Below are 13,602 nucleotides of genomic sequence, written 5' to 3'. Positions count from 1 at the left end.
CGTCACTCGCTCTGAGACCTGAAGTGGATGTTCCCCTTGCGTTGCATGGGCCGCGGCTTTTGTGGCGCGATGGGTAACGATGCTTCGTGGGTGTCAGTTGTTGATGTGTGCAAGGGTCCCTGGTTCGAGCCCAGGTTGGGGCGAAGAGAGGGACGGAATCTACACTGTTACATTGATGCTGTTGACCCGGATCATTGGTTGCTGCGAAAGAAGGAGGAGGTCAAAAGGGGGGTGAGTGTAACCGATGTGAAATGGCTAGTTAGTTAGCGGTGGTGCGCGCTAATAGTGTTTCAATCAGTGAAGTCACTCGCTCTGAGACCTGAAGTGGTTGTTCCCCTTGCGTTGCAAGGGCTGCGGCTTTTGTGGCGCGATGGGTAACGATGCTTCGTGGGTGTCAGTTGTTGATGTGTGCAAGGGTCCCTGGTTCGAGCCCAGGTTGGGGCGAAGAGAGGGACGGAACCTACACTGTAACACAACAAACCTTTCAAATTTGGAGATGGGAGAATCGTCCATTCTACCAAGTTACCAGCAAAAATGTACCAGACTAAGTGTCACATTGAAACAGAGGTGGTCCCTGCAGATATCCCCATACTATTAAGGAAACCTTCCCTGAAGAAGGAAGAGGCTGTACAAGACATATAAAAAGTGACAAGACAGTGATGTTTAAACAATCAGTGACCCTTGAACTTACTACCTTTGGCCACTATTGTGTAAACATTTTAGACAAAGACATCACCCAGAGTCCATGTAGAAATTAGATTCTGATGGACACAGAGCACATGGAGATTCTGACAGTCACAGAGAACATATACACAGAGGAAAAACACAAAGTATTGTTAAAACTTCACAAACAGTTTGGACATGCTACAGTTGACAGACTTCAGAAATGACAGTTCTGGGAATAATGATGATGAAACAACATATCCTGAGGCCTCATTTATTGTAGCTGGGGATTTTAACAAGAGCAAATTTGAGGAAAACGCTACCAATGTTCTATCAACACATTAACTGCGGTACTCGTGCTGCTAAAACACAAATTACTCATCTCATATGTATATACTGTATTCTATTCTACTGTATCTTAGTCTATGCCACTCTGACATTGCTCGTCCATATATTTATGTATTCTTATTTCCATTCCTTTACTTAGATTTGTGTCTATTGTTATGAAATTGCTAAATATTACTGCACTGTTGGAGCTATAAACACAAGCATTTCACTACACCCGCAATAACATCTACTAAACACGTGTATGTGACAAATAAGATTTGATTTTGATTTGGGAGTATTTCCATTCTACAGCAGATGGTTAACAATTGTGAGACATGCCAGAAATACAGCACACCTAAGCCCAGACCAGCTGTTGGTTTGCCACTGCCTTCCAAGTACAATGAAAAAGTGGCTGTATATCTACATGAGCTAGGACCAAGTGTGTGGTACCTTCACATAAATCGACCACTTCACACGCTTCAGCGCTGGAAGCATTGTGAATACAAAGAAACCCCGTGAAATCGTCAAGCACTTCATTCATTCCTGGGTAAGTGTGCATGGCCCGCCCCAGAAATTGTACAGTGACAATGGAGGAGAATTTAATAATAATGAAATAAGAGAAATTGCTGAGAAATTCAACATGGTAGTAGTGTTCGGACAGAACCCTAATCTTCCCTCTACTGGTTGCTAACCCACCAGCACTAGAAGGGACCAGTGTGAGTGCATGGGTGGGACAGCACCTTTCAGCACTAAATGCAGCGAGAAAAGCATTCACTGAAGTAGTGTTCAGAGAGAATTCACAGGGCTCTGCGTAAACAGCTTTGACCCACCAATGAGAAGTACGAGACTGGAAACAAAGTGTACTACAAACGAGTTGACTGTCAAGAGTGAAAAGGACCGGGAGTAGTCATTGGCCAAGATGGTGTGGTGATATTTGTGAGGCACAGAGGCACCATTGTCAGGGTGCATCACTCAAGATTGCGGAAAGTAAATGATCAACAAGATGGAGGGGCTGTTGCTGAGAATCAGCCTCCTCCTGAAAATAACAAAAAGGACACATTTACAGACACAAACCTACCAGATGTCGCATCCAATGATATGGACATTGAAACTGACACAGGTAATGGAGCAGAGACCTTCAAACATGACAAGTAATACTGTTGAGGGTCCAAATGAGGAAAACATTCAACAACAGTAACATGTGTTAAGACAACATGGTTGTTCCAATTTCAAAACTGGACAAACTGTTATATACATGGACAGAGAAAGTGGTATTCCACACATTGCAACCGTCATTGGACGAGCAGGAAAAGCCAAAGGGAAAACACCAGAACTGGTACAACTTGCAGAAACAGCTACACTTTCTGGAACAACAGGTCAGCTGACCTGTCACTTGTAGATAATCTCAGAATTGAACCAATGGAAAATTTAGAAAAACAGAATGACATTCAAAATCATGATGTACTTGAAACAAAGGACGTGTCATTTGACTCAGCTAAACTAGATGAGCTCAGTAATTGGATGAAAAATGTATTGTTTGAGGAAGTCCAATACATTGGCCAAAAATGTCTCAAGGTGGGTGTGTACCCTTAAAGAATCCTTAACTGGAATAGTGCCAAAAGCACGTCTAGTGGCTAGAGGTTTTGAGGAGCTGGCTGCTAAAGAACTCCCAAAACTCACCAATGTGCGCCTCAGTCACTCAGATTGCTGCTGACAGTGATCTGCTAGAAAAAATAGAAACTTCATTCCATAGACATCAAATCTGCAGGGAACAGAGCTGTCAAGGGACATTCACATCCGACCTCTGCCTGAAGCTAAGAGCAAATGAACACTGTGGAAACTAAAAAGGTGTGTGTGTGTGTGCGTGTGTGCGTGGGTGCGTGCGTGCGTGCACTCTACTGCGTGCGTGCGTGCGTGCGTGCGTGCATCACTCTACTGGTACAACAAAGTCAAGGCAACAATGCTGAGTACAGGTGGAAAATCTCACAAGTGGATCCTGTAGTCTTCTATTGGCTGCAATGTGACTGGAGTATTTGCCTGTCATGTTGATGACTTCATCTGGGGTGGCTCACAGACCTTTGATACAACTGTGATTCCACACCTCAAAGCTGTTTTCCTGGTCGGCCGTGAGGAGCATGATAGAGTTTGTTATGTTGGCGTATGCTCTAGTCGGCTGGCCCTCGCTACATATTCGTCGCCAGACCCACTGGCTCCAGGTCATCTACAAGTCTATGCTAGGTAAAGCGCCGCCTTATCTCAACTCACTGGTCACGATAACAACACCCACCCGTAGCACGCGCTCCAGCAGGTGTATCTCACTGGTCATCCCCAAAGCCAACACCTGCTTTGACCGCCTTTCCTTCCAGTTCTCTGCTGCCAGTGACTGGAACGAATTGCAAAAATCGCTGAAGCTGGAGACTTACATCACCCTTACTAACTTTAAACATCAGCTATCTGAGCAGCTAACCGGTCGCTGCAGCTGTATATAGTCTGTAAATAGCCCACCCAATCTACCTACCTCATCTCCATATTGTTTTTATTTACTTTGCTGCTCTTTTGCACACCAGTATCACTACTTACACACCATCATCTGCTCATCTATCACTCCAGTGTTAATCTGCTAAATTGTAATTATTTTGCTACTATGGCCTATTTATTGCCATACCTCCTCATGCCATTTGCACACACTGTATATAGACTTTTTTTTCTATTGTGTTGACTGTACGCTTGTTTATTCCATGTAACTCTGTGTTGTTGTTTCTGTCGCACTGCTTTGCTTTATCTTGAAATCACAACAAGTGACTCTAAAGTTTCAGCATGTTGGAAAAGATGACTCTCCAAAACGAGTTGTCTTCAGTGATGCTTCCCTAGGGAACCTTACACATGGAGGCACACAAGGTGGACATCCAGTCTTGTTATTGGGTGAAGAAGGAAGATTCTCACATCTGTTGGCAGTCAAAAAGCATCAGAAGGGTTGTCCGAAGCACACTTGCTGGAGGAAACCTTGCTCTTGCAGATGGAATTGACAATGCCATCATCTGGCAACTCTGTTCTCAGAGCTTACCACTGGTGAGACAAAACGGCACATTCTACCTGTAGTTTGTCTCACTAACAACTACTCCTTTGTTGATGCTGTCAAGTCAACCAAGTCTGTCACAGAGAAAAGATTTTGTCTTGAGATTAGCAGCATCAAGGAACTTATTCAAGCACAGAATATGCAGCGGATCCTGTGGTCGGCCACTAAGGAACAGCTTGCTGACTGTCTGACTAAAAATGGAGCATCCAGTTTATGCTCCTAAAGGCACTCAGTAAATGAAAGTGGCAGCTTGAGTAATAAAAATAAGAACCTTGTCACACAACCCATTTGTAATGGGTAACTTAAATATTACTTGGGACATTTTACTTTGTTGATGTTTTGTCTTTATAGAAAAGTGGGAGATTGTTAAGTTCATGTTTTAAGTATCCCTATATTTCTGTTATTACGGTGCGATTACTCTGTTATTAGTATGCCTGCGCTGTAGTCTTACTGTTGATTCACCTGGCCTGAGTGCAATGGCAACCATGTACTGTGGAAATACGGTGAAGTAAACGCTGTTAAACTGGAACCTAGTCGTTGTCATTTTAAGTTAACATGGATAAGAGCGTCTGCTGAAATGTACAAATTAATTTTCTGTCTGTGGCATCTTTTTGTCCAACAGAAAGACAAGGCCGGAGATTTCAAAAAGCAGATAATCAAATACCTGGAGTCTCTGCAACAGTCACAGCAACAGGTAGCAGTTTCTGCTCAATGGAGTAAACCTGGGCCTGTATTTATAGTGTCTCAGAATAGGAGTGCTGATCTAGGGGACATTTAGCCTTTTAGATCATAATGAATAGGATTATATGGATGGAATTAAAGTAAATAAAGACCTGGACAGATACACATTATATAGTACATGAGGTATTTGGTATACGAAGGCTGTTTCTAATGGCAAGAATATCTGAATTGATTTGGGAACATGGTTGACAATGTCTGTGTACATCTCCTCCTCTCTTTTTAGCTGATAAAGTACTGGGAGGCATTCTTGCCAGAGGCGAAAGCAATTGCATGACCGTCAATCCAAAAAACGAAGAGGAGAAGGCTGACTTTTTTTATACACTTTACCTCTCACCTATAAACCAAGAAAATAACCTAGAGAGCACTGCAAAGGGAGAAATTTGATACAATCAAGTACTTTTTTTAAAGCACCCTAAACCTATAGTTCTTCTGTTGTATTAATAATTGTATATTTTAATTTTACCTTCCACATATATTTTCTTAACGGCAAAAAATACCTTTGCTCGTGTGATGCTATGGACATGTGTGAGGGCTGGGTGTCTGTACTTCTTGCAAAAGATGAAAACAATAGTTAATTATAGCTCACATGAATGATTCCACTTGTTTCCACTTCAGAGGAGCAGCCATTGTTCTCATGGTTAATATAAGGATGTATTCATTATGCCGATTCTGTTGCAAAAGGTTTCTTAAATGGAAGTACCTAAGTTTGTCATAACTTTTGTTTTGCTGTTTAGTTATTATATGGTTTACATAATGAATACACCCCTGGTCGCAAAAACAATGATTGATAGGCAGTTTAAACTTTTTTTTCATTTCACCATTTATTGGGTTAAAATACAAATTATACATTTGTGACGAGCCATCCACAATAACCACAATCCATAAGGCGCAAATAGCGAAATGACAGAGCAGCAGTGTGATTCACATCAATGCGCCTAGATATCAATAATAAGTGATATCCGTATCGCCCATAGGCTATACCACCACTGTGGTCCTTGCAGCCAAGCATTTATTCAAGTTAGATAATCTTTGGATGCTGACAGTAGTCGCACCTTTGGAAGACAACTTGGACTGTAGCTTACAAAAGCCTATTCCTGCTCTTTTCCCACCATCCATCAAACGTATTTGGTGTCATCAAAGTGGTCTCTGATTTATGGTCAGACTCACGCAGGCGGAACAAACTTAAACTTGCACCTTTTTTCAATGCTGTTTTGAATGTCATTGAGAAAACAAAGGTGTCTATTTTTAAAGTGATCATAGAAGTAATCTAGTTTTTCAAAAGTATCTAATTACAATATCTTTGCAGGTAATATAATGGATTATAGGTACATTTTTTTTTTTTTTAATCTGTTACATGTAATCTGTTACTCCCCCATCCTGCTCCCATCACACAAAGCAGTGTCTGGAGCTTTCAAGGGGACCTAGATTGTCACGACTTCCACCGAAGTCGGTTCCTCTCCTTGTTCGGGCGGCGTTCGGCGGTCATCGCGCACCGGTAAACATGTGCACAAGCACTTACAACAAACAATTCCACACAAAGACATGGGGGGAACAGAGGGTTAAATACACAACACATAATGAGGGAAATGAGAACCAGGTGTGTAGGAAAACAAGACAAAACAAATGGAAAATGAAAAGTGGATCGACGATGGCCAGAAGACCAGTGACGCCAACCGCCGAACGCCGCTCAAAGAAGGAGATGTCGTGTCTTTGGGCATCATTAACTTGAAGACATGTTTATCAAATAACTTTCTGTAATTATTATTACGCAATTAACTGATTAATCGTGTAACTGTAATTAACTAGGAGGTCGGGGCACCAAGGAAAATATTCAGATTACAAAGTTATAATTTTCCTAATATAACTTTCCAAATATCATAATATCTGACCGATTATCTTCTGATTAAAGGGATCAACCGGCAAGCTTATTGTTTAGAAACAATGAGGGGACATTGGGAGCTGCTTTTGAGAGGAAAGATCAGTCAACAAAGTGAATGAGCTGGGGTGGCTGAAGGTGTAAAAAGTTTTTACACAGTATAAATTGTTGTGTATGGGAGATTGAGAAATGGAACCTCAAATGCTCTAATTGTTGTGTATGAGAGCATTTGAGGTTCCATTTCTCAATCTCCCATACACAACAATTTATACTGTGTAAGAACTTTTTACACCTTCAGCCACCCCAGCTCATTCGCTTTGTTGACTGATCTTTCCTCTCAAAAGCAGCTCCCAATGTCCCCTCATTGTTTCTAAACAATACGCTGTCTGCTAAATGACAAAAAATGTAAAAATGTAAATGTACATTTACTGTCTAAGCACAACCAAAACCCCCTTCCTCATCTCAAAGTACCGTCTGTAAACCTCCCCCAGCCCATTGACTTTGACAGATTTTTCTTGTCAATAGTAGCCCTTCGCATGGGAATTTTGTAGAGATGGGTTTGTATTGTGTTTCAAGAATCTGCAGAGAAAAGAATGCTGTTCATTGACTATAGCTCAGCCTTTCCAAGTTCTTAAATTTTTCCAGATTGACTGACCTTCATGTCTTATAGTAATGATGGATTGTCGTTTCTCGTTGCTCATTTGAGCCATAATATGGACTTGCTGTCAAGGTTGTGCGCTACTGGTAAGAAGTCAGGTGCAGGAGAGCAGAGAGTTGTGATCAGGCACACTTTATATGGCAGAAGCACAAAAGACAGACACAACGGCGTCAAAAAATCTCCAGCCAATGGCAAATAGGAATAAGCGCGAAAACACTCACAATAATGCAAATGTATGACAATAAACATACTACGGGTCAAAATATGATACCCGGGGAAAAACCAGTCTGGCGTGTAACAGTAAACACGTAACAAAACAATTCCACACAAAGACATGGGGGGAACAGAGGAATATATATATGCAGTGTGATTAGGGAATGCAAACCAGGTGTGCGGAGAACAAGACAAAACAAATGGAACAATGAAAAATGGATCGGCGATGGCTAGAAGGCCGGTGACGTCGACCGCCGAATGCCGCCCAAACAAGGAGGGGAGCCGACTTCGGCGGAAGTCGTGACGCTTGCTCTCTACACCCGCAATAACATCTGCTAAATATGTGTATGTGACCAATAACATTTTATTTGGATTTCTATCCCACAATGTTGTGCTCCATAACCACGAGGTGTGTCCTGAGACTGGCTGAGAATTAACTAACCAACCATAGAGGATTTATACACATTCATCATTGCTACCAACACACAAACAGAGTGTGACTGAGCTACAGTTGAAGTCGGAAGTTGACAAACATGTAGGTTGGAGTCATTAAAACTCGTTTTTCAACCACTACACAAATTTCTGATTAACAACTATAGTTTTTGCAAGTCGATTAGGACATCTACTTTGTGCATGACAAGTAATTTTTCCAACAATTGTTTACAGACAGATTATTTCACTTATAATTCACTGTATCACAATTCCAGTGGGTCAGAATTTTACATACACCAAGTTGACTGTGCGTTAAACAGCTTGGAAAATTCCCGAAAAATACGTCATGGCTTTATAAACTTCTGACAGGCTAATTGACATAATTTAAGACAATTGGAGGTGTACCTGTGGATGTATTTCAAGGCCTACCTTCAAACTCAGTGCCTCATTGCTTGACATCATGAGAAAATCAGCCAACCTCCACAAGTCTGGTTCATCCTTGGGAGCAATCTCCAAACGCCTGAAGGTACCACGTTCATCTGTACAAACAATAGTACGCAAGTATAAACACCATGTGACCACGCAGCCATCATACCGCTCAGGAAGGAGATGCGTTCTGTCTCCTAAAGATGAACGTACTTTGGTGCGAAAAATACAAATCAATCCCAGAACAACAGTAAAGGACCTTGTGAAGATGCTGGAGGAAACAGATACAAAAGTATCTATATCCACAGTAAAACAAGTCCTATATTGACATAACATGAAAGGCCGCTCGCTCATCAAGGAAGAAGCCACTGCTCAAAAACCGCCATAAAAAAGCCAGACTACGGTTTGCAACTGCACATGGGGACAAAGATTGTACTTTTTGGAGAAATGTCCTCTGGTCTAATGAAACAGAAATAGAACTGTTTGGCCATAATGACCATTGTTATGTTTGGAGGAAAAAGGGGGAGGCTTGCAAGCCAAAGAACACCATCCCAACCGTGAAGAATGGGGGTGGTCGCATCATGTTGTGGAGGTGCTTTGCTGCAGGAGGGACAGGTGCACTTCACAAAATAGATGGCATCATGCAGGAGGAAAATTATGTAGATATATTGAAGCAACATCTCAAGACATCAGTCAGGAAGTTAAAGCTTGGTCGCAAATGGGTCTTCGAAATGGACAATGACCCCAAGCATACTTCCAAAGTTGTGGCAAAATGGCTTAAGGACAACAAAGTCAAGGTATTGGAGTGGCCTTCACAAAGCCCTGACCTCAATCCTATAGAAAATTTGTGGGCAGAACTGAAAAAGTGTGTGCTAGCAAGTAGGCCTACAAACCTGACACAGTTACACAAGCTCTGTCAGGAGGAATGGGCCAAAATTCACCCAACTTATTGCGAGAAGCTTGTGGAAGGCTACCTGAAACGTTTGACCCAAGTTAAACAATTTTAAAGGCAATGCTACCAAATACTAATTGAGTGTATGTAAACTTCTGACCCACTGGGAATGTGATGAAAGAAATAAAAGCTGAAATAAATCATTCTCTCTACTATTATTCTGACATTTCATTCTTAAAATAAAGTGGTGATCCTAACTGACCTAAGACAGGGAATATTTACTAGGATTACATGTCAGGAATTGTTAAAAACTGAGATTAAATGTATTTGGTTAAAATGTATTTAAACTTCCAACTTCAACTGCATATCGACAAATCTAGTTTTAGTAACAGAGTGTTTTCCAGACAAGGGTGGAATAGATGGATACCAAATTGAGCTACCAAATAAGAGTAACATTAGCTAGCTTGCCTTAGCTAACATCAGTCAGAGATCGAGCAAACAAATATATTTACTCCACTGAAAGCATCTTTCAGTCTAGCAGTGACTGCCATGGCATAAGAAAAATTGATTGACAGTGTATCCCAAAAGATAGCAGCTATATGATTTAGCTGATGGCTTTCAGAGTTCAGTACAGGACTGTAATGGTTAGCAAATTTACTCAGCTAGACTAGCAAGCTAGCTAACGTTAGATACCGAGGTAAAGACAGTTTCAGGTTGGATATTCGACGGATATTTGCCTGTAGTTTTCCTTACGTCCACCAACAGCAGTTGGGGACCGTCAACATAGTGACAAATCTAATTTTTCAAATTTCAATTGCTCTTTAACCATTACTCCTAGAACTTTCAAAACTGCTTCTAGCTAACCCGATGGCATAGACACACATTGCACACACTTTTTTTGTCGATTTACATCTCGCACTATTTTAAAATATTTATTTACATTTTTGAATTTCAATTGCTCTTTTGTCATGTGACCTACTGACTTCAAACAAGGTTCAGAATGTACACTCAGCGGGCCTACATGTTGCACACCTTTTTAGTTTGTCCATTTTCATCTCACACAATTTAACTGAATTTTCAAGGTTTTTCAGTTTTTCTAATTTCAAAGCTGGAGAATGTCCACTTGATCATGTGACCTACTGACTTCAAACAAGGTTCAGAATGTCCACTGACTACCCTTATATATTGCACACACTTTAGTTGGTCCATTTTCATCTCACTCGATTTTACATGAATTTTTCAAAATGTAAAATGTCAATAGCTCCTAGGTCATGTGACCTACTGACGTCAAACAAGATTCAGAATGTACACTCAGTGGGCCTACTCATTGGCACACCTGTTTGTTTGTCCATTTCATCTCACACAATTTTACAGTAATTTTCCTGCTCTGCCCCCCTGAAGGATAGTGTCACTCACACACCTATTCACTTGGGCCTTCTCCCTGGGGACTTCCTGACCTCAAGGCAGGTACTCCATTGACCTGTTGACCTCTGACTTCTTGCCTCTAGGCACACGCTCCCTGCTCGCCTGCCTGCCCTCTCCCTGGGCCTGAGAGTCTATAGCTTACTCCCTGGAACTACAGACCTCCAGGGCTCCACACCTACTCTCCCTACCCGGTCAACACCCTCTCCCTTGGCCTTAGAGTATAGCATGCTCCCTGGAATTACTAAGACGTGTATAGTCCCACTGTCAAGAACAGGCTCTGCGCACCTGGTATCCTGAAACAAGCTCTGTGCACCTGGTGACCCGCCCATTTTTTATCCGCTCAGAGACTAAGTCACCAACCCAACCTCCACAGCCTGAGCGCTTCCCCCAACCCCTGAGTCACGCCCGGTGGTATCATCAGAGGCTTTTCTGTCTTACAAGCTGGACATCAGTTGCCGCTACTAACCTCCAGCGGACTTTAACTGGTTTTAGAGCCAATCGACATCAAGTGCCAGTGCAATATTTATAGGCTTGAGAACAAAATACCCCTCGCAGTATCTAGCGGCACCATTAACCGGGTGTCAGAAAAAGCAACAGAAAATAATCATCCCCTTTCAATCATTTCCTTTCCCAGTCAGCCATCCAGGACAGAACCATAGGAACCACCTTTACCTGCGCTTCCTCGATCTTCCTCACTTTGACATGAGAGGGTCACAGTCACCCACGGGTGATTTGAGTGCGACCTCGACAGGTAGGTACGCTCCTTTGAATTTCATCAAGTTGACATTCAGTGATCTGTGCCCAGTAGGAACCTAGGCTTCTTCCGTTCATTTTATGGTTCAGCAGCAAATCAATGGGCGTGGATGGTACTACCCACATCAGATGTAGGCCTCCCTCCCCAGACAAGCTGGATACCTCTCCCCACTTTGTAGGGCATGCCCGATCACTGCGGGGCCAATGGGTTTAGTCTCCACCTCAAGTCTAGTAGAGGAGACCTCCCCACCTACAATGTGTGGGGCCGGCGAGCGCCGTAGCTGGGGAGATCCGCGACCCAACCGCCGGACCCAACCCCCCACAGGTCCGCCTTCGGCCCGCCGATGGACACCATCCCGACGAACCCCCGCACGCAGCCCCTTCCGAGACTACACACGAGAGACCGCAAGATGGGCCGCACAACAAACTTCCAATGATGGTGAGAGGAGGGCGACGGAGCGACTGCTCCCCTAGCCACGGTTCAAGCCTAGCCCCGCATCGCACCCAAGCCCGACCGACCAAGCCCTTAGAGCCAATCCTTATCCCGAAGTTACAGATCTTTTTTGACAACTTCCCTTACCTACATTGTTATAACACGCCAGAGGCTGTTCACCTTGAAGACCTGCTGCGGATATGGGTACAGCCCGGCCTGAGATTTACACCCTCTCCCCCAGATTTTCAAGGGCCAGGGAGAGCTCACCGGATGCCGCACCGCTTTCCAGGGCTTGGGCCCCTCTCTCGGAACAAACCCATTACAGGGCACCCTGCCCTTCACAAAGAAAAGGGAACTTTCCCCGGGGCTCCCGCCAGCTTCTCCGGGATCAGTCGCGTTACCGCACTGGATACATCACGACGCCCGTCTCCGCCAGTCCGTGGACATTCTGAAAGTAGTTTGAGTTCAGTAGGTCACATGACCAAGGAGCTATTGAAATTAGAAAATTAGAAAAATATATGTAAAGACGTGTGAGATGAGCAATTGTCTACTGCATAGGGTTAAGGACTTGCTTTCAGCTGTCAAAACATGATCTTAAAATCACTTTCTGTGCATATCAATTAGTCTGAGACATGTATATAGCCTATACATGGCTCTGCTTTGAGCAAATAACTCATGATCAATGGTTTGACCAAGGTCCAGGAGGTTTCACTCAACCAGGATGACAAACCCAACCTCATTACTACCTAGACTACTGAATTAAAGACCTATTACCTATTGTTCTGGTAAAGTAACATGTCACCACTCTGTTCCACATAGGAAACAGGTAGTTGCTCATTTCAATAGAAGCAGTTTTTTATGCATCAACTGCATGCAAAGTGAAAACTACAATGTACATTCAGTTGCCAGTTTATTAGGTTCCAGTATCTCAGAAACGGCCGGCCTCCTGGGCTTTTCACGCACAACAGTGTCTTGGGTTTACCGAGAATAGTGCGACAAAAAAAAAATCCAGTCAACGGCAGTCCTGTGGGTGAAAACAACTCGTTGAGAGAGGTCGAAGGAGAATGGCAAGAATCGTGCACGCTAATAGGCGGGCCATAAACAGGCAAATAACAGCGCAGTCCAATACTGGTGTGCAGAACAGCCTCTCAGAATGCACAACTCATTGTTCCTTGTCACAGATGGGCTATTGCAGCTGACGATCACACCGGTTTCCACTCTTATCAGCTAAAAACAAAAAGAAGCACCTACAGTGGGCACGCAATCACCAACACTGGACAATTGAGGAGTGGAAAAATATTGCCTGGTACAATGAATCATACAGAGTCAGGTTTTGGCGTTAACAGCGTGAGTCCATGGCCTCAACCTGCATGGTGTCAACGGTACAGGCTGGTGGCAGTGGTATAATGGTGTGGGGAATGTTTTCCTGGCACACGTTAGGTCCCTTGATACCAATTGAGCAGCGTGTGAACACCACACCTTGTAGAATCTATGCTCTGAAGAATGCAGGCTGTTCTGGAGGCAATGGGGTCCGATCCAGTACTAGATGAGTGTACCTAATTAACTAGCTAATGAATGTACATTGAGAAAATTTGACTGGGGGTTGATGTATGAATATTTCCTTGAACAACAGTTTCCCACCCCCCCCCCCCCTTCAAATTTGAGGCCATCTAGCCACAAACTAATC

The sequence above is a fragment of the Salmo salar genome, chromosome 16 (genome assembly GCF_965601325.2).
Source record: "Salmo salar chromosome 16, fSalSal1, whole genome shotgun sequence".
Taxonomy (NCBI): domain Eukaryota; kingdom Metazoa; phylum Chordata; class Actinopteri; order Salmoniformes; family Salmonidae; genus Salmo; species Salmo salar.
The sequence above is the reverse complement of the archived record's forward strand: the minus strand, read 5'-3'. Positions refer to the sequence as shown.